Source organism: Marmota marmota, unplaced genomic scaffold (assembly GCF_001458135.2).
Source record: "Marmota marmota marmota unplaced genomic scaffold, marMar, whole genome shotgun sequence".
Lineage (NCBI taxonomy): Eukaryota > Metazoa > Chordata > Mammalia > Rodentia > Sciuridae > Marmota > Marmota marmota.
Window position 1 is genome coordinate 6,736,991 of NW_026000222.1, and position 12,928 is coordinate 6,749,918.

Genomic DNA, 12,928 nt, shown 5'->3' on the forward strand with positions numbered 1-12,928 from the left:
CTTTTTGCACTCAGAAATTAGTTGAAATTTTTTTTGTGTTCTATTGTATCTTCACTGTTGAGTGATTAATTATACTTCTTAATTTAACTTTGTTATTGATTTCTCTAATATTTTAAAAATATTTTATTAGTGTGTTGACGGTGTTATATATAATAGTGGGGTCTTCCTTCTTTTTATTATTTTTAATAAATAATTAATAATTTTTAATAATAATAAAATAAATAATAATTTTTAATCGGTGCTTTATAATTATACACAGTGTGGAGTTCACTGTGACATATTCATACATGTACATGGCCCAGCTTGGTGGATTTCATTCCACAGTTCCTCCCCTTTTCCTGCTTTCCTACTGTCCCTGGGTCCCCTTCTTCCACTCTGTGGTTTTCCTGAGATTTCCTTTTCTTATATTTGAATCTCTCTTTTCAAGTAGCAGGATAATGCTCTATGCATAAAGTTCACAGTACACTTCCAGTTCCCTTCTTTTCAATTTGTGCATTTATTCCTCAACATATTTTAAATTCCATAATATAATACCATCATTTTTGTTTTAACCTGCTGATCTTTTTAAAGAGACTAATAAAGTTAAAAACTTTTTTTTTTTTGTAGTGCTGGGAATTGAAACCAGGGTCTTGCACGTGCTAAACAAGTGCTACCCCACTGAGCTGGATCTCCCGCCCGTGAAGCCTAGTTTGTAAAGTCTTCACCAACATCTTTACGGTTTCTGGTACTCCTTGTCCCCGCGCTCCATTTCCTTTGGCAGGAGGGCTTCCTGTGACCTTGTCTGCATGGCAGCCAGATCTGCTGTTTGTCTCTCAGTTTTGTTTTTCCTATTTAACTTTTACTTTCAGGATTCTTTGAACAGTGTGTTTCAATGCTTTCCATTGAATCCGGGCCGCCTTGCAAGGCTTCCTGGCTCTGTTTCTGTGCAGCCTGCCTTTCTCCCACTTTCTGTTTCTAAGATATTTCTGGGTAGGACCTGTTTTCAGAAACGTGGTGATGTTTTCTTTGGTGGTTTCGCCTGTTTTTATACTGCCTTGGATTCATCGACCTTCTAAGCCTTGTGGGTAAACAGTTTTCATGAAATATGAAGAATACTCAGCTGTTTTTCTTTTTTTGAAATACGTCTGATCTTGCTTCTCTGTTTCTGGTATCCCAGCCCCATGCGTGCACGATGCTAGGTCTGCCTCCCTGGTCAGTGAAACTCCAGTCATTTTCAGTTTTTTCCTCTCTGGGCATATTTTTGGATAGTTTATATTTTTGTGTGTTTTAACTCACTGATATTTTGTCCTATTAAATCCAAACCATGACTTTTTCGTTTTGGATAATTCATTTTACAGATTTAGAAATTCCATTTAGTTTTTAAAAAAAAATATCTTTTATTTCCTCTTTGTTTACAGGTTTTTTTTTAAATGTCAGAATTTATTATTATTTTTGTTACTATCGAGGATCAAAGCCCGGGTCTTGCACGTGCTCTGCAAGCACTCTTCCAGTGAGGTAAATCCCCAGCCCCCCGCACCCCTCCTTTGAAAGGTTGACACAGGGTCTCAGTCAGTTGCCCAGGCTGGCCTGGAGTTTGTGATCCTCCTGCCTCAGCCTCCTGAGAAGCTGGGATCTGGGGTGTGGCCACCTGCCTGGCCCTGGGCCTGTTTGTAAGAGCTCTCTCTCTTGTCCCTGAGTGTGTGTCTGTTGTCTAACTATTCTCTATCTGTGGGTCACATGGTCCTTCTTTTTTGCATGTCTACCAGTTTATTAGATTCTGGACCTTGTGATGTTATGTGGTTGGGTGTTTGGATTTTGTTGCTTCCCTTTGAAGAAAGCTGAAGCTTGTTTGGGCAGGAGTTAGTTGCAGATAGACTTGAACGTTTTTGAGATTCTTTAACCTTTGAGGGGTGATCCCGGCACAGCCTTTACTCCAAGGCTGCTTTATTTCTGTGTCTGAGACACACCCTGTTGAGGTCCCTGCCGAATGTCCAGCCTCTGATCAGAATTTGGTCCTCTTCTACCCCCACACCAACCCTGGGGACGTCCCTCGCAGCTTCCTGGTCTCGCACCCGGCTTGGCACCTGGACCATGCCCTGTGGGGGTTTCCGGAGCTCCCTCTGTGCCTGGCTTCCTTCGGTCTTGTTCTCGTCCTGGGAACCCAGGCTGTCTTCCCCTTCCTGAGCTCTGGTCCCCGTCCCCATTGTTCGGCTCCCCATCCTAAGGCACAGTCCCCAAAGGGCCTAGGGGCAGAGACCTGGGGTCACCTAGTGTCTACCTCATTACTTCCCGACTCTTTCAGGGTTTACGGTCCTTGGTGCTTGTTGTTAAATGGTGACTAAGTCATTTCACCTATCATGTGTCATTTTCTAGTTGCTTAAAGCTTAATAGAAAATCCAGTACTAATCACCTCCATATGAACAGAAGTGGAAGTGGCCCTCATTCATTCAATTTTTAAACATCATGTGACATTAGCCATGCTGTGTATTAGTTTATGTTGCAGGAAAGTGACCCCGTCCAGGTAAATCCTGGGGCACGTCTCTGTTCCTTCCATAGGAAAGCAGCCAGGGCTGACATTTGGGGCTGCCCAAGCCCTTCCTTCTCCCTCGGGCGTATCCTCCACTCAATCATCTGTCAATTTTACTTGGGTCCAAGGTGCCTCAGCCCTCAAACCCTTGCTTTCTAATCATGAAACAGAAAATGCTGAGACCTAGTAGTGCGTCCCCGATCTGGAGAAGGGGAGTGGAGTGGCCTCAGCTGTGCACATCCCGCCTCTGGATAGATAGCAACGTACTTAAAAAGTTAAATTTACTTTCTAGGGGAAAAATGCTGAAAAAAAGATTCATAGCACTTGACTAATTCATGGGCTCCATTAAAAATGCTGTATCTGGCTCATTTTAAAGGTTCTATTAATCTCTGCCTGTTTCCAGTTGACCTGTTGCTGCAGACGGCAGACCCACCTGGGATCCCGGGAAATCCCAGCCTTGGACGTACTTATTACTGCACCAGGGACAGAATGACAGCCACCGCTGGACCCAGAACTGTGCCAGGCCTGGGCATCTGGCCGCTGCTCTTTCCTCTGCCCAAGACTCCGCAGGGTGTAGTGGGAGGAGCGATGGATCAACAGTCATCACACTCCTGTGGCCCAGGTGTCAACACACGTCCCTGGCCAGCTTGGGCTGTGTCCTTTCTGGTTCATCGCCCCTTTCTCAGCCCCTCCTGTAGTAACGCTGCACCTCATGGACTCACTGAAACCCTGGCAGCCCACTAGTCCTCCAAACCTGCTCAACTAGGCCCGTCTGAAGAGTTTTCTGACCTCCCTCCTCCCACATCGAACTGCCCACGGTTGTGTTCTCTCAGGGCCTCGAGAGCTGACAACTCTAAATGAGTGACCCTCTCTGTACTTGTGTATTTAGTGTCCATTTCCTCTATTGGTCTGTAAGCTCCTTGGACACGAGGGATTCTGTTCATCTCCGTAGCACCGTTGCCCACACAGGACTTGGGACCCACTGGGCAGTCGGGAACCCTCTGTTGTTTGAATAAAGAGATGAAAGGATACCCCCAGCCGCTCTTCACTGGAACACTAAGCCCTAACTTGAACTTAGCACTCCTGGGGTCCACTCCCAACTTGTAAGTTTGGGGATTTTTAAAAATAGATTTGCTTATCAGCAGGTCTCAGTGGGGGAGAGTATCTGTCTCCTGGTTGCGTTTTTTTGTGGGTCTTGCTGCTGTTCGCCGAGTTTAGAAATGAGAACGCATCTGCTACAAGATAGTCACTGCAGGCATTCAGTCTGTGCCTCGTAGCACCCGATTCATTTTTCACCCTTTAAATGATGTGCGTTGGTTTCTTAAGAAGTTAGCTCTGACGTGGTGCCCTCCAAAGCACCCTGAGTTTAGAAAACCCAGGTTTGTGCCCCTGCCAGCTTCACTTCACTCCCCAGCTTGGGAAGCGACTTCACCTCTTGGAGCCGAGGTTCCCTTTTGTGTAAAGTGGGGTCAGTGTTACCTTCTACCTCGCGAGCGGCTGTGGGGACGAGCAAACGGAGTCTGCAGAGACCCGCAAGCTCTCTGGTGTGCAGCGGCGCTCCCTGCCTGGCACCTTCTACTCCATGGGACAATGGCAAATGCACCCGCTTCACAGAGAGAGCGATGGTGAGTCCACCTCAGAGATGTGGAAGGCCACGTGGATTCTGGTTGTTATAGCCGTGACTGCCTGTGGATTTGTGCTGAGGGGGATGCCGAGGCTGCCTGCCAGCTCAGAGAAAGGGCGCCATGATGGCTTTGCAGTCTCTGCCCTCTTCACAGCAGCCATCCCCATGTGTACACTGGCCGTCTCTGGGTCTGCTGAGGGACACGGCTTGGCTGTCCAATGTGGAGTGAAGGATGAGGGCGTCTGGAATCAAATGGAAAAAGAATAGGAAGGGAGCGTCGGGCCATTCTCCCCCAGGAGATGGGGAGTCCCCTCCTGTTCTGACTGCATCGCGCTGGCTGGCCGGCCAGGGTTGCACGCACTCCAGGATGGAGAGGGGCCACATTCCAATCAGGGTGTTTAATGATCCCCGTGTTGTTGTCCTCCGCTGGCCTCTAATGTGGACTCTGAATCTGTTTGTTCCAAGTTTCAAGGCTCATTAGACAGGCCAAGTTCAGCTTTCCCTAAGGAGCCACCAGTTGCCTTTTGGACGATGGTTCGGGCACCTTTTCCTTGGGTGCCTTTGATACTCCTCACCCTGGCTTTGGGCATCACTCTTCACTAATTTTTAACTAATTGGATGCTTTTCTTTCTCTTGGAGTTGGCTGACCTTTCTGCCAGCCGTACCGATGACCTGCAATTATTAACCTACCTGCTCACAAAATAGAGATGGGGGAGGGGGATGGCCAAGTAGAGACAGCCTGTGGAAAGGACCCCAATGGGGGATCATTTCCAAAGGCTTATCCCAATGGGAGAAGTGGGATAATGGTGCAGAGATGTTGGGAAATTAAAAGTTACCCTGGGGATGTAAAAATCCCTTTGCCTCCGGGTGCTTCGCATGACAAACTTCTCTGAGGTCTTGACTTAAGCATCACCTCCACAGAGATGCCTTTCCCGACTACCTATTAAAAGTTTGCCTCTCCTCCCTCCCTCCCCGTCATTGACCAGTGTTTTACTCTTGCAGCACTTCTCAACAGCTGAAGTAGTTAGATGTGTTTAGTACTTTCCTGCCTATTCATTTTGTTTCTGCCACTTTAAAGTCCCACGAAGGAGGCTCTGCCTGTCTGATTCACCATTCTGTCCCCAGTGACTAGAATATAACTGGCCCAGGTGCTCAATCCACCTGCTGAATGAATATTTGGGGCAAAATGTGATCTAGCCACAGCATTAGAGTGAGACTAAGCTGCAATGATGGGTTTGTGTCCTGGCTCCATCTCTTCCTAGCTGTGTGACCTCAGCACAGTTCCCAGCCAGTCCTGTGTGGAAAGAGGACAGAAGAAGAATTGAGGAATGCAGATTGTTGTGGGTGGTGACGGAGGCAAGGTGAGTCTCTTACAAAGTTCGACTTTTGCTTTTGCTTTTTGCAGTGGTTAGGTACTTGTTAGTTCCTTTACTCAATCAACAACAATTGCTGAGGGTTTGGTGGGCAGGTCCTGTTTAGGAGAGAAGCAGCCCCTAGAAGTGGCTTTCCTTTCCCCCTCCTCTTCCCCTCATCTGGACCAATGCACCCGGCTCAAGTGCAGCTTTAGGCTTTGGTTTCCATGTGTAGTGACCTCTCAGTTCCTTCTCAAAATAAGAGCTACTGGATTAGAAACACAGCCAGCTCCCAATGCAAGATAAATCCTAATCGACACTGAGAAACTGTGACCTTGTTAACTGTAAGACTACCAGGCAAATGTTCAGGTATGGATGTGAGCAAGAGAGGAACAGGATGCTTCTGCCTGCAAGTTGCTGAGCTAAGATGTAAATCTACATTGAAGACTCGTTTGGTGAATGGCTGCTGTACACCTGGTGGTGTACACCTAGACTTTCACTTTTTAATTTCAGAAATTTAATGATATTCTTCTGAGTTCAGTAGGCACCAGTATTCCCTGTAACTCCAAATCCTGCTTATCCTTGGAACTCATGTCCTATCCCTGTGTCCTCCCAGATGCAGGTAAGTTGTCCCCTTGCATTCCCTCAGCACCATAGTGTCACCTTTCCTGTGATCAAAAGGCAGCCTGGAATTGCCTCTGCAGTTACATGACACTGATGCTTTTCCATACAGCTGACAAATTCTCCTGCAGACCTGAGTGCCTTACCACCTGGTACAAATTCCCTTCCAGATCCTTCTGTCCCCACCCTCCTCATCCTATGAGACTGTTATTATTTTATTATTTACCCCATTTTAAAGTGATAAATTTGAGATATAGAGGATTAAGAAACATGTTCAATTTTTATTTTTATTTTTATTTTATTTTTTTAGTGTCAGAGGCAAGATTTGCACCTGGGTATCTATGGCTATCACACTTTCTTTCCATTCTCTGACCCTGATTCCAAAATAAGGAAAAGAAAACATTTAGTTAGTTGTTTAAAACAACATGCAAACATGACCTTTGAATTACTCCTAATCTCTCCATGATGGGATGTTTACAAAGAACGTTTTCGACTTTCCAGGAAGAATTCAGGGACCCTGGAGGAGACACTGGCTCCGTTCATCCCCCAACACAGCGTGCCCACATCTGCCTCCAGTGGGGAGAAGCAAGAACGAGGGAGGAGAATGCACAGAGGCAGAGGCAGGCAGGACCCTGAAACTCGCCTCAGCTGTTGGCAGTTCTAGAACACGACGTCCCCTGTTCACCTGCTAGAGGAACAGAAGGGGGACCTGACATCACCTCCAGAGCCACCTAACATGCAGTGGGCATCTCTTATTTGCCTGTTAGCCCCTCATTCTTTCTTTCCCCACCCTCTGAGGAAACAGTATTTTTTCCTGGTAATTTCTTTCTTTGCTTTAACTTTATCGTTTTCATAGAAATTTCTGTTTCCTTCTGTGACCCTTGTACTGCTCCCTCTGCCCCCGCCACAGGCCAAGGGACTGGCCCAGGAGGAGCGCTAGACCCACCATAGTCTCTCTGTGGCCTCGCTCTTGGATTTTTAAGCTCGAAGTCTAAAGCTGTCTTTCTCCTGGTACGGAGAAGAGTAGAAGAAAAAGATCAACAATCAGCTTTCCGCAGGATGGAATCTGTGCACCTGCCTGGGTCTGATCCCGGGTTTTCTCTTTACCAGCAGTGTCCTGGACATGTCATTACACCTCTCTGTGCCCCGGTTTCTTTATCCATAAAATAGCATTGCTCTAGCCTTCAATCAGTTAATAATGTAAAGTGCACTGGTCACTGGTGTGCACACCCTGGGCACTCTATAAAAGTTCATGGTGCTACAGCAGCTGCAGCAACAGAAGCAGTCATGGAACTGGGTAGTATTATTTTTTTTGTGGAAAGACAAGGGTGCCAGGGAGCGAGAGAATCCTGGTGGTGCTCATGTTTCTTGGTTCAAGTTCATCTCTAAGTTCTGCTGCAAATCCCTCCATCTTGGAGCTTGATCTTTTAAACTTGCTTAGATCCTGTGAGTTAATCTGTGCCCTTTTCTCTTATCTGGCTGAGCTCTTTCTGAAACTTGCCACCAAAACTCCAATAACTAAATGTATTGAGTACTCTGTACGTTTAATAAAAATGCATTAATCATGAAAGAAATATCATAAATACTCCTGACTGTTAATTAGAAATAACAAAGTTTAACACTTGGACAGTTTTGCTTTGGATTTACTAATAATTATTATGACATAAAATGCGACAGATACCCTTGGAGCCCCCTTGGCATTCCTCAGCCCCGCCTGCCTTCCTGCTTTCCCAGAGAAAACTACTGTCTTGGTGAGCAGCCTTCATTCCCACAATTTATACATTTACTGCACACACACGTGTATCAGTAGGTAATATAAGGTCTTGAAATGCAGTAGCTTTGTATTATGCAGAGCTTAACATTCTGCAGTTTGCTTTAGCAATCAACACATGAATAAGTCCAGTTTTTCCACTGTAAGTGTGGCATTTTTTTATTGTTATTAAATATGACACAATTTATCTGTTTCTCTCCTGATGAACACAGAGGTATTTTCTCTTACTTAAACACTTGTTTTTTTTTTTTCTCACAAGTGATTAGCATGTTTGTGCATTTCTTCTTGGGTCCGTGTGAGCATTGCACTAGAACACACCCTCTAGAGAAGAGGAGTTACAGCTGATAAGCTTGGGCATCTTTATCCTTACCGCCACATCACCCAAATCCACACCATGAGCAGTGCATGCAGGGTCCCAACAACATTTGGTATTGTCACTTACAAAGAACACCAATGTTTTGGGTGTATAATGACATTTTTTAGTTGTTTCAATGACATCTCCTGGATAAATGGAAAAGTTGAGGAACTTCTCATGTGTTTCTTGGTCATTCATATTTTCTTTGCAAAGAATCAGCACATGTGACTTTTGCTAATTTTCCATGGCATTTTTTGACCCTTCCTTATGGAACACTAAGCATTCTTATATTCTGTTTCTAATCACTAGTCAGCTAGATGACTTCTCCAAGTCTGAAGCTTGTCTTTCACATTTTTATGATGTCTATGATTTTATGAAAAATTGTAGTCAAAATTCACAAAATTGTTTTCTCTATGGTGCCTTTTGATGTCTTTTTCAAGAAATTCTGAATTACTGAATTGTGAATATATTCTTCTGTATTTACTTCTTGTTAAAGTTATAATCTTGATTTTTATGTGTTATGTATTTATTAAACCTAGAATTTGTTTTTCTGAGGTGTAATTTCTTCCTATATGCTGATGATTTGTAGTAGCACATTGTGATAAGGTTTTCCTTTATTCCTTCAGTTCCTCCATTGTGATATCACCCTTGTTATTATTGAGTGTCTCTGTCCTGTGTCTCTGTCCTTGACACCCCATCCCATTAATTCCATGTTTTATCTACTTAATTCTGGGTCATTCTTTATTGCTATTGCTTAAGCATTGTATCTCATGGGAATGTACCCTTAGTAGTTTCTAAATTTATCTATAAATTCTTTGCCATTCATTGCCCAGTGGGGCCTAATTCCCTTCTCCTTGATTCTGGGAAGGTTTCAGTGATGATTTCTAACTAATGTGACAGAAATGATCCCATGACTTCCAATGCCAAGTCCTAACAAGTGATACAGCTTCTGGTAGGTGCTCTCCTGGGATATTTTCTTTCAGAACTCAGCCACCATGCTGTGAGGAAGCCCAACAGCCATCAGAGGGCTCAATCATGGAGGTGCAGCCAAAAACCCAGCTGTGGTCCCAGCCAGCAGTCAGCATCAGCCACTGCAGTGGGGAGATCTGGCTTCAGGTGACTCTAGTCCTGAGTGACATCCCTAGCCTCTCCTGGAAGCAGAAGTGAGGCTTCCACTGTGAACTGCTCTGTGTGGATTTATGAACAAAATAAATCACTGTTGTTAAGCAACTTAGATTTGAAGTTTTATCACCCAGCAAAATGTTATCAAAACAGTGTCCCTTCTTTATTCATCTTCACAATTGTCTGGGCTATNCTTTTTCCTGTGAGCTGTATCTCTGGTTCTTTTTTTCTGTTTACATTTCTTGTTCTTCTCTTTCATTGTTTTAGAAGGTTTTTTAGGATATGAATTTTGTTCTATAGATAACAAATATTTTCCCTACTTGTCATTGCTTCTTACTTTGCTGATAGTAACTTTTGCCATTTATTTATAGAGCACACTAGGGGTATCTGGTCTTTAAATTGTCCCACTCCCCTTCCTATGCGTCCCAAGTAGTGATTCCTTCTGCTGCAGTAATCGCCATCACCAGCAGGGGGCGTTCCTCCGGTGCTGAGTGCCTACTTCTGCAGGAAGCTCTGCATTGCCTTGAGGAGAGGGTCTCTCTGTGCCCAGAATCTTCAAGCCCACGCAAGAAGCTGATTTTCTCAGGAGTATCTGAAAGGGAGCTCTGGGGAATCCAGGTCACTGGGATTATCCCAACTGTGCAAAGCAGAGCAGCCTGATGCCCTGTGCTCCTGCTCTCTGGCTGTGTGCCTGGAATGAGCCATTGCACTTCAGTAGGACATCCTCACCTCCTCAAGAGGCCACGCTGGGAACCAAGGTGGCGAGAGATGAGTGTGGCTGTGCGTGGCCACCTTGACTGCTGCTGCCTGGAGACCACCCAGCCTCTTCTCACCGGGAGCAGGGATTCCTTTAGCTCTTTCCCACCGTGGGCACCATCTCCTCTCCGAGTTGAAGGTAACCAGTTCATTCCTCCTCTTCTGAAGTTGTTCTTTCTAGAAAGTCAGTGACTATTCTCCTCCTTTGGAGTTCTTTCCTTCCCACCAGTCCTCAGACCTCCTAGGGAATGTCACCCACCCTCCCCCCGTCAGTCTGGTCCCTGACACTTCACTGGAATGACAAGCCTGGATGTGTTGAGGACATCTGTCAGCTTCCTCTGAACCATTCCTGAGAGATCTGATAGTCCTATTATCTAAGATTTACCTTCAAATCTTAGATATTGTGCCTGAGAGTCCACCTCCAGTTGCAATATAGAACACTGATATCACAAAAATGGTTAAAAAGAAAGCAAATGCTCTTGAGGGTATTTCCCATCATGTGATGGGGTGCGCCTGTCCTGTGCACCTGTGGCTGGTCCCGTCAGCTTCATACCTAAAGTGTGTCCTCTGTCCATCCATTGCTCCCACCACCCTGTCCTTTGTCCAAGACACCCATGTCTCTTGCCTGCATTATTGCAAGAGCTTCCAACTTGGTCCACCACAACTCAATTCCCTCCAGAAGCTGGTAGAAGCACCTCAGCACCTGATTAGAAACAACCCAGTGTCTTATCACTGCACCTAGAAAAAAATCCAAACTCCTTGCCAGGATTTCTGTGACTGCTTGGCTCCCGATCTCAAACTCGTTTAGCATTTTATGCCATCCGGTCCTTCTTCCCACCCTCAAACCAACCAGCCTCCTTCCCCCTGCAGGGCCTCTGAGCAGGCAGTCCCCTCCCACCACCACCACCAAGATGTTGCTGCTGGGATTCTCTGATGCTGGCTCCATCTTATTTCAGATTTTGCTCAGATGCTGGCATATCAAAGGGGACTTTCCTGGCCATCCTATTTTAAGTCCCCCCCACCCCCCGACTCCAGCTCTCCCTACTGGTGTCACTCAGCCTTATTTTCTGTATAGCACTTATATTTGACATCTTATTTAAATGCAATAGCTTGTTCACAGTTGTATCCCTGATTTCTAGAACTCTATAAAGCATTTGGTAGAAGTATAATGATATTTGTTGAAAGAGAATGTGGATTAGAAGTGTGGGTGTGTCCATGGCGAGCAAGCCTAGGGCACTGAGCACCTGCAGAGGCCCTGTGGCACCAAACATCTTGCAGAATGGAGACCCACACAGCTATGTGAAGGTGCATTTCTTTACCTGGCCTTCCCACATATTGCCTTATCTCACCCTCACATGTTGCCCACGAGAGCCATCCAGAGCAGCTGCGGCGGCTCCATTTTACAGATCAACACTTTGGTACATAAGTTCCTATGTTGTCTTCTGCTACATTTAGCTGGGGGGCGGGAGGCAGCCAGCTTGTCGCTCGCCTCTGACTCCAGGGCAGTGCTTGTCTGGCGGTGGCTTCCCTCCTGCTCTGAGCTGTAGGCAGGGAAAGCAAAGATTAAACAAAATAAGTGGCTTGTGCGGAGTGCACTATCAGGGGACTAAATGTTCCAGAGACTTAAAGTAAAGTTAAATGCAAAGACCAAGTCTAAATGGAGATCAGAACAGAAAAGAGAGCTAAAAGCTCATTTCAAAGAATTTTTTTTTTAATGCTGCAGTTAGAAGAGAGAGGGGAGAACACTGCCAAGATGCAAGATGCGCCATCGCAGAATTTCAAAAGCTCCTCCCTGAGCTGTTTCTCTGACTGCGGCAGGTCCTGGTGGTGTGGCAGGTNGGCAGGCAGGACCCTGAAACTCGCCTCAGCTGTTGGCAGTTCTAGAACACGACGTCCCCTGTTCACCTGCTAGAGGAACAGAAGGGGGACCTGACATCACCTCCAGAGCCACCTAACATGCAGTGGGCATCTCTTATTTGCCTGTTAGCCCCTCATTCTTTCTTTCCCCACCCTCTGAGGAAACAGTATTTTTTCCTGGTAATTTCTTTCTTTGCTTTAACTTTATCGTTTTCATAGAAATTTCTGTTTCCTTCTGTGACCCTTGTACTGCTCCCTCTGCCCCCGCCACAGGCCAAGGGACTGGCCCAGGAGGAGCGCTAGACCCACCATAGTCTCTCTGTGGCCTCGCTCTTGGATTTTTAAGCTCGAAGTCTAAAGCTGTCTTTCTCCTGGTACGGAGAAGAGTAGAAGAAAAAGATCAACAATCAGCTTTCCGCAGGATGGAATCTGTGCACCTGCCTGGGTCTGATCCCGGGTTTTCTCTTTACCAGCAGTGTCCTGGACATGTCATTACACCTCTCTGTGCCCCGGTTTCTTTATCCATAAAATAGCATTGCTCTAGCCTTCAATCAGTTAATAATGTAAAGTGCACTGGTCACTGGTGTGCACACCCTGGGCACTCTATAAAAGTTCATGGTGCTACAGCAGCTGCAGCAACAGAAGCAGTCATGGAACTGGGTAGTATTATTTTTTTTGTGGAAAGACAAGGGTGCCAGGGAGCGAGAGAATCCTGGTGGTGCTCATGTTTCTTGGTTCAAGTTCATCTCTAAGTTCTGCTGCAAATCCCTCCATCTTGGAGCTTGATCTTTTAAACTTGCTTAGATCCTGTGAGTTAATCTGTGCCCTTTTCTCTTATCTGGCTGAGCTCTTTCTGAAACTTGCCACCAAAACTCCAATAACTAAATGTATTGAGTACTCTGTACGTTTAATAAAAATGCATTAATCATGAAAGAAATATCATAAATACTCCTGACTGTTAATT

The 12,928-nt window shown here is 45.6% G+C and overlaps 1 long non-coding RNA gene across 1 annotated transcript; it reads left to right on the top strand.

Moving 5' to 3' along the window:
- Positions 1-4,922: 4,922 nt before the first annotated feature.
- On the top strand, positions 4,923-9,459 carry LOC125613146. Its single transcript, XR_007343638.1, has 2 exons — positions 4,923-5,491; positions 6,605-9,459. It is a non-coding gene; the product is annotated as an uncharacterized LOC125613146 (long non-coding RNA).
- The last annotated feature ends 3,469 nt before the right edge of the window (positions 9,460-12,928 follow it).